The 8,230-nt window shown below is 32.8% G+C and overlaps 4 non-coding genes across 4 annotated transcripts; 2 read left to right on the forward strand and 2 right to left on the reverse strand.

Annotated features, from left to right (window-relative positions):
- Nucleotides 1-671: 671 nt before the first annotated feature.
- Trnam-cau (transfer RNA methionine (anticodon CAU)) lies at nt 672-743 on the reverse strand. The gene has a single exon. It is a non-coding gene; the product is annotated as a tRNA-Met (tRNA).
- Nucleotides 744-939: 196 nt separating this feature from the next.
- Nucleotides 940-1,011, reverse strand: Trnam-cau (transfer RNA methionine (anticodon CAU)). The gene has a single exon. It is a non-coding gene; the product is annotated as a tRNA-Met (tRNA).
- A 557-nt stretch (nt 1,012-1,568) lies between these two features.
- Trnam-cau (transfer RNA methionine (anticodon CAU)) lies at nt 1,569-1,640 on the forward strand. Its single transcript has one exon. It is a non-coding gene; the product is annotated as a tRNA-Met (tRNA).
- A 462-nt stretch (nt 1,641-2,102) lies between these two features.
- Trnai-aau (transfer RNA isoleucine (anticodon AAU)) lies at nt 2,103-2,176 on the forward strand. The gene has a single exon. It is a non-coding gene; the product is annotated as a tRNA-Ile (tRNA).
- Nucleotides 2,177-8,230: the final 6,054 nt, after the last annotated feature.

Below are 8,230 nucleotides of genomic sequence, written 5' to 3' on the forward strand. Positions count from 1 at the left end.
GCGAACATCATTTTTCTCCGTCACGAAAATATGATCGTCAATAAAAAATTTGTCAGTAGTATAAAAATATTCTGCAGGATCAACAAGTACGAGTCATCAAATAAAATGAAATATAGGGGCTGTTCCCCTAACGGATCTATTATAATTGAAATGGGATCGAGTTTTTATTTCAACGCAATCAAATCCAGGATCGTATCTAGTTCAACGTCACATAGCGAGTAGAAGGTCACAATCCAGCAACGTTGCCAAACTTTGAAAATGGTGAGGAAATGTAAAACAATGAGGTTATGTGACGTAATAAAACTATTCTTAAGAAATATATTTAAAAGTATTAGTTACTTTTTGATTAGAGTAATGCCATAAAATATTAGAAACAAACAGATTAGTTCTGTGGTGCCGTTCATTAATGATATGAGTTTCGAAAAGGGATGAAACAGTTAGACATAAACATCAACCTTAATTGAATATTTCAAATTGTTTTGTAACAGGGGCAGGGGTGATGGTGTAGTTTAAAACCTACCACGTATAACCAGGAGAGAGGAAGGGGGTTAAAAAGATGCTAAAATATACCGCGTGATGATCAATTGACGGGCCTCATTCGAAAATTAATTGCTTCTGTCAAAATTGCTGGAAATAAATGTATTTGTAAATTTTATAATAAAAAAAATATTTAGCAGAGCGTGGTTTCGATCCACGGACCTCTGGGTTATGGGCCCAGCACGCTTCCACTGCGCCACTCTGCTCATGTATGCATATTTCTGTAAAATTGTTTTCTTAATTTCAATTACTCTGGACATTTAATATTCTTCATATTCTGTTAACTTTATAATTGATAATTATCTTACAACTCATTTGTTTTTGTATATATATATATATATATATGAACGTGCAAAAGGTATAGTTACATGAAAAGTATATAATATATCAACAAAAAATGTTTAGCAGAGCGTGGTTTCGATCCACGGACCTCTGGGTTATGGGCCCAGCACGCTTCCACTGCGCCACTCTGCTTTTAGGAAGCATATTTTCTAATAATAATTTAATATCTATAAGAAATAATATTACATTTTATGAATATTCTCCTGAATAAATCTTTTTTATTTTAATAGATGAAATATTTTTCACTAAATCTTTTTTTGACGTTTCGGTTCAATTTTGGCAATAAATATAATAAAAATTGAACATGTACATCAAAAATAACAATCAAAGAAATCATTTATAAGCAACAGAGTAACTTCGAATAATGCTCACTAAGATATCAAAATCACAATTACATCCATTAATTATTTGATTAAACCAGTAAATCATTTTATTTCAATTTATGAGATAAATGCTGATTCTGATTATATTTTTTACTAACATTTCTTAATACACGATGGTAATTTTAGGTATATTATGATAAGTTATGAATTTAGATTTTATCAAAATATACATAGTTGCGTTTACTTTATTGGATTAATTACTTTATTATTTTAGGTATTTTCTATTCTTTAATAAATATGTTAGAATATTTTCTTTTGATTACATTACATTATATGAAATACGAAAACTTAATAATTTGTGTAACAAGCAGAGTGGCGCAGTGGAAGCGTGCTGGGCCCATAACCCAGAGGTCCGTGGATCGAAACCACGCTCTGCTAAGTACTTTTTAAAATTTTTATCAATGTTTTTTTATTTATATTAGTGACATATTTTATCGGATTATTTTTATTGATATCAATTCACAAAATGTAATATATAATTTTCTTGGCACTTTCTACTATCTATGTTAGTTTCCAATAGCTTCTAATAAAGTCCGAAATTGAACTTTTTATCTGTTTTGAAAACTAATTTTTATCAGAAGAGTTCTAAAAAACAGACAAGAACGTATAAAAGGTCTAAGAAAATCAAATTGAAGATAAATTTCAGTTAGGTTATGTTACAGTACCTAATATGTTTTTTGCTAATAAATTGGATTTTTGTTCATTTATGAATCTTGGGTTGTTGAAAAAATACAAATAAGAATATTTTTTTATATACTTTCAATTTTTTAATTTATTTTAATCATTGAAAAAAAATTCGAATCAATATTCTTATATATATTAATTATGTTGTATTAACATGGCCCATTAGCTCAGTTGGTTAGAGCGTCGTGCTAATAACGCGAAGGTCGCGGGTTCGATCCCCCCATGGGCCAGATTTTTTTCTTGAATTAGATTGGGATAGTTTTACAATTTTTATTATGCTTTTAAACATTAGATCAAACCAATAATCATATGAATCAAAACCTGTAGGAGAAACTGTTTTTAATTTAGAAGCTCAAACTTTAATAATTAAATGAAAAATCAAGTTATGTCCGCCCCGGTTATCACAAATAATGTTCTTCTAACATAACGGCTCTATTTATTTTATTTTTGAAAGTCACTTTCAGTAAAATTTTATGTAATAGCTGTTTCGGCTCAACTCAACGTGCACATCTTACTCAACGGAGTTTTATTTTCCTTTTTCTGCAAATATAGCGACGGTTCCGATGGAGAAAATGCCTTCAGGAGGGCATTATATTGTCATTTCGGGCTTTTATCGGACGCCCTAGAAAGCTACCCTTTTACTTTTTTTTTAGCTCGAGTGGACACAGAATATGTACGCGGAAAAGGGTTGAAACGACACATTTATATTGTCACGTGAAGATGGATAAGTACTTTTAGACATCCTGCAGTGATAAAACGATTTTTATTAAAAAAATCTTTATTCTTATCTCAGATAAGAAAAAATATTTAGTTCATACAGACACAGTTTTTACCGATCGATTCATATGACGATTGGCACAATCATTTATTAAGTTTGATCACCTAATTAATTATTTTAGGATAAAATCATTCGTCACAATTTTCTGAGAGGTCGATAAATATGACTTCATATTGCAGATTGAATATTAAATTATAACACGTAAAATGACGAGTTAAATGTATCTGCCTGTAAGGGAGTTTGGTTTAAACAGGGTACCAGACGTGGACTTTTTGTATCCTATTCGTCTAATAGAACTTCAGTAGTCTTTTATCTGACGCAAATAACCTTGTCGCCAACGAACTATCCTTGACGATTCGGTTATTGTTTGTTCAGTTTTTTGTGTCTAAAACCACATGCTAACAAAACTTGACGCAATGTTTCTAGACTGGTATAATTGTATTCTGGATAATCTGCTACCTTTTGCTGTATAACTTCTAATGTCAACTCTTGTCAACTGATTTCAGTTGTTCTTTACATGTTTTTCGGTTCTCTGAATAATCCTCAGCAGGAATATTTCGAAGAAATCGTGTACATACGCCTTCCGTCAGCTTCGGCCAATAGAAATGCATTTATGTTTACGATTCGATGTTTTAATTCAACCCCACGTGGTCTGACGGTTTGTTAGATGTTTACCGATTTTTATACGGGGTGTAAACATTATTTTTCATTTCTTAATTTGGTTTGAATGCCGTGCTTATTTAGGAAATATTGATTATTTCCTCGGATCTTCTGCAATTTATATTGGAAGAAATATATAATGTTGTTAAAGACGGTAAAGGATCAAGGATCAGGTGTGGTATCTTACAAATATCGCGGTAAATAATGAGTGCTCAGTGTTTGTATCATTGAATTTGTGAATTGTGAATCTTTGTTATGGTGTCATTTCAGATGTGGCTCCAATACTGTTAGCGAATGTCGCAATCAAAACAAATATCGAAGATGTAATGTCGAATAATCAAAATGTTAATTTCTTCATGTTTTGTTTCATATTTTTTTTGTTTTATAGTGTCTCAGGAGAGAAAAAATGGACTGTCCAAATATAGCTTCTGGTTTTTGAGCGAGCTTTAGCTAATAAAGTAGATAGAATCAATGTGTGTAAATGATGATTCGAGAAATCATAAATTGTTTTGAGTTTTGAGTAACGTATCCACAAGGTTCGTCTTTGACTTCATTCATGGTACAATTAACACAAAAATTGTAACCACCACTTCGTTGTTTTTAGAACCCGGTGCGTAAATAGACAAGCGACAAAGATTTGGCCAAAAATACAAGGTGTTTTAATAAAACAATAGCAAATTACAGCCGTTAAAAAGAGTTCTGTCCTCTTTTTCACCCAACGTGTCAGTTCTTTTATCTCGAACCATTGGCAAAGTAAATAAAAATTAAACTTGAATTGAAAAAATATCAAATAAAGAAATTTAGAGAACTAAAAAATATTTATTCAAAATAGAACATGTATGAATTATCATTTTCTTTCTTAGATGTTTGTCAAACCCGCACCGATGGTTTTTTCCAAGCTTATGTATTTCCAATTAGAATTGTATCGTCTTCAAAGATTTATTTACTTTGAAATATTTCAATTTCAAAAACCTAAAATCGTATTTGTCGGGAAGAGAAAGCAAATTTCTGGATTTCGTTTATATATCTTATAATACTGCCTTCCTTTTAACAGTGATATGGGGATGAAATTTGTAATTTATCAATGGTTCTTGGGCTAAAGTTGTCGATAAAGCGAAACAATTAGTTTTTTATGGCAAAACACATCTTCCATCAATTAAATTCATGTCTTCAGACTGCGACGAGTTAGTTAAAAGTCAGATCAGCTAAAGACTTCCACCGTTACTACCATGAGTGTGAGCAACGATTCTATCGGTGTATAGCTACCCAAGCAGACTTCTCCGAAGAGAATAAAAAATTTTTTTGAAAAAAGTTGTGAAGCTTTTGTAAATGGCAAATATCTCCCAATAGTTTTCTGATACACTGGCTGGCACTGGTGCTTAGGATTTGGTTATCACCATCACCGCAAATTCTCTTGTTGGGAGTTGACGTTGGGAGCGATATATTCTGGCATATTTGGCCGAATTAGCTAAGGTAGCTCCACAAAAACTTGGAGCTCTCCTTTAGACTAGAAAGCTATATGCCCCGCAGCTGCTTCTAATCCTCTACCAGGTCCAGTTTTTGCAAGACCTACTCGAGAGGCAGATGTGGCTTATAAACGCTCAGAATTCCAATTTATCGGGACTCATTTCATTGGAGAAGTCCATGCCTGTGGAATCGGCTACCAATGCGAGTCCTTCCTGAGTACTACAACCTACAGAAGTTCAAGCTCAATATCTACAGGCAGGCACCTGGAATTACTCGACCGGAAAGCTTATGATTGGTTTTTACAGTACTTGCCCTAACCACTGTATTAGAAAGTACTCAATCTATATATCATATATTCCAAGTTTGAAGACACCACGTTGTTTAGTATTCGTTTTACAGATATCAGTAGTGAACGTTTTCAGCGAATTTGTAAACTTAAAAAAAATGGTCATTGTTATGTGAAAGGTATTAGTCTAACCAATATGAAAGCTGAACTAGAATCTACTCTGTTTGAGACTGCTCTTTCGTTATCAACAGTAAAATATTGGGTAGCAAATTTGGAACGGAGCCGTATGACCTGGAAAGACCAGTATCGCTAAAATCGACCAAAAGAGGTGACGACTCCAAAAATGTTGAAGAAAATTCACAAAGCGGTACTGGATGATGGTCGACTGAGATGGTAGTGAAGATGTTTCCATCGAGTGTTTGGCAAAAATAACGTCAAATTTTTGTACCGTTTCATAACCATGGATGAAACGGTACAGAAACACAGAAAGAAAGAAAAAGACAATCAAAATAATGGAATGAAAAGTGAGAACCGGCTCCAAAGAGCAAGGGCATGGCGACGGCTTTTTGGATGCTCGTGGGATAATGTTAATTGACTGCCTTAACACGTTGGGCCCCAACCAAAATTGATAAACTTTCCTCTGGGCACAAAAATGTGTTTGTGTTTTTACACTCCATATGGGGCGTGGATCCGAGGAAAAAATCAGTTGAAAGAAAATAATGATTTTTGTGTACGGTTCATTGTGTAACTAACGGTCCATAAGCTCCCTCTGAACCAGAGGTGAAGTTTGGCGTTAAAACTTCGTCTAGGGCCAGGAAGGTCAACAGAAAACATCATTCTTGCACTTTTTCTTCAAAATAAATTTTTCAATATATTGTTTTGAAGGTATACCCTACTTGCAGAATGGAAAAACAAAATTTTGTTTGCTTTTTTATCCTTTGAACGATGATTTATACTTTTATGTGTACAATAATGTACGATATGTTTTGAAAAATATTTTATGAGATCAAGGAAGATAATGTAAAGGTAGCACAAATCAAAAATTGTAATCAAATATTATTCGAATTATGTAAAAGAAACCAAAAAAAAATATGAAAAGTAAGATTTTCCGTTTTACAATGGAGTTGAAGATAATGAAAAAAATCAAATGGATTAAGTGTAAGATAATGATTCAAGGATCCAGGACGGTCTAATCAAACTGTGTTAAATACGGTTCCTTGGGCCGTGAAGTAGGTTTGGAATAAAATACTGTGACTGTGGGGAGAGTTGCAACGGAACTCAACCGGTTAAAAAAGAAAAACTATCAACGGCGAGTATTATACGAACATTTGCGCGAACTAATCAAGCAAAAACGAACGCATTTGGCTAAGAAAATAGTGTTGCACTAACTGACATATCCGTTATTGCAATGGCCTAAATTAATTAATTAAAGTTTGAATTGCTACCTCATCCACCCTATTCGTCAGATTTAGTACCCCGTATTATTTTTTGTTCCTAGTCTTGAAAAAATGTCAGATTTGCCAACAATGAAGAAGTGATGTCAGCTATTTTGAGGAGCTTGACGATTCTTATTATAAAAACGGTATCGAACTTATTGAGCATCGCTGTAGTTGTTTTTTTTTAAAGAATTTCTGTGTTTTCTTTATTGTACTTCTGAGATCATCTTCGTAATCTTTGATACAAAGGGCTTTTGGCCCGTCCAAACCATTTTATTTTTTTCACAATTCGGTCTTTAGAATCTTTCTCTAGTAGGAATTTGCAGCATTCTTTATTTTTATAAATATAAATCTCACTCATCAATTACATTTTTAATTTTTGTTAACATCCACCAAATAAACAGCTTCAAGTTTTCCCATTTGGTCTTTCAATGCACACGAAGTTTTGAATCGCCCCGGTAAGGGAATATGTATTCGTTCCAATGACCACAGTTCTGTATCAGCCTCAAAAAGCACTGATAAATGCGAACGTCTAGTCGTTTCGTCTCGCTTTTGTAAGCACGACTTCAATCATTCCGACGAGATTAACTTTTCTTGTTTTATTGATATTCGATGTTTCGAAGCATTTTTCACTTATTTTTAAGCGTAGAAGCAAATTTCCTTCGATATTGTTTAAAAGCGCGTATAATTCCTAATGAAGGAACAAAAAATATAATGAAAGTAGAAAATAACAAACGATTCTGTAGCCTTCATACTCCACTCATTATAGTGAATCGACCTCGGAAAATCGACATACCCAGTATATTACCACGTAATAATTTGTAGTTTGGCATCCTAAAACTATTCTCAAAATTCACATACAATTGGCTGGTTGCAAGTTTTGAAATCAGGGATCAAAGGTCACAAAAATCGATTTTTTTAAAAATTTTTTGCAAATATCTCGTTTTCTATGGGTTTTAAGCTATTTGTTTTTATTATAAATATTGTAGAGAATTCAATTCTCTACAACTTTTGTAAGTAACATTTTTTTATACATTGAACTGTTTTCGAGATGGAGGGCGCAAAGCGCGCGGTCAACTGGTAGTCCCGATCAAAAACTCTTAATATTGAGGTTATAATTTATTGCTAAATATATAATTATCATTTTTTATTAACTTTTATATTAAATTCTATCTTCCTTTCCAATAATTCTAATAGCAGCAGTTATAATTGGTCATGATATAGATTTACTTGTGATTCTAATTATCTCACAAATAAGAAATTTTCTTTGAAAAAGAAAATGGAAAAATTGAATTATACTCCACCAAAAGTTTTGATGAGTATCCTCGTTCTAAAAAACAAAAAAACACATTTTGTTTCTGCATGCATTAAGTGGATGTGGAAGACAACTTTTTTGAAAACATTTGAGAAACTGCCTAATTTGGATAAATTTCCTGCAGCAGTTGAAGAAGAAAACTGTCCGGTTCAGAGATAATTTGAGAGTGAAAAGCAAATCTTATTAACAGTTTATAATGCCAATAAAATCGAATAAACCTGCGTAGTTATCAAATATTCCACCAACGAGTGGAGTAGCTCACCAACATTTCAATTGCGTTTATTATCAAATTCAAACTTGGTTAAGGCGTTATTTAGAATCCCAGAAATGAGGTTGGACAAT

The sequence above is a fragment of the Diorhabda sublineata genome, chromosome 9 (genome assembly GCF_026230105.1).
Source record: "Diorhabda sublineata isolate icDioSubl1.1 chromosome 9, icDioSubl1.1, whole genome shotgun sequence".
In the NCBI taxonomy this organism is placed as follows: Eukaryota; Metazoa; Arthropoda; class Insecta; order Coleoptera; family Chrysomelidae; genus Diorhabda; species Diorhabda sublineata.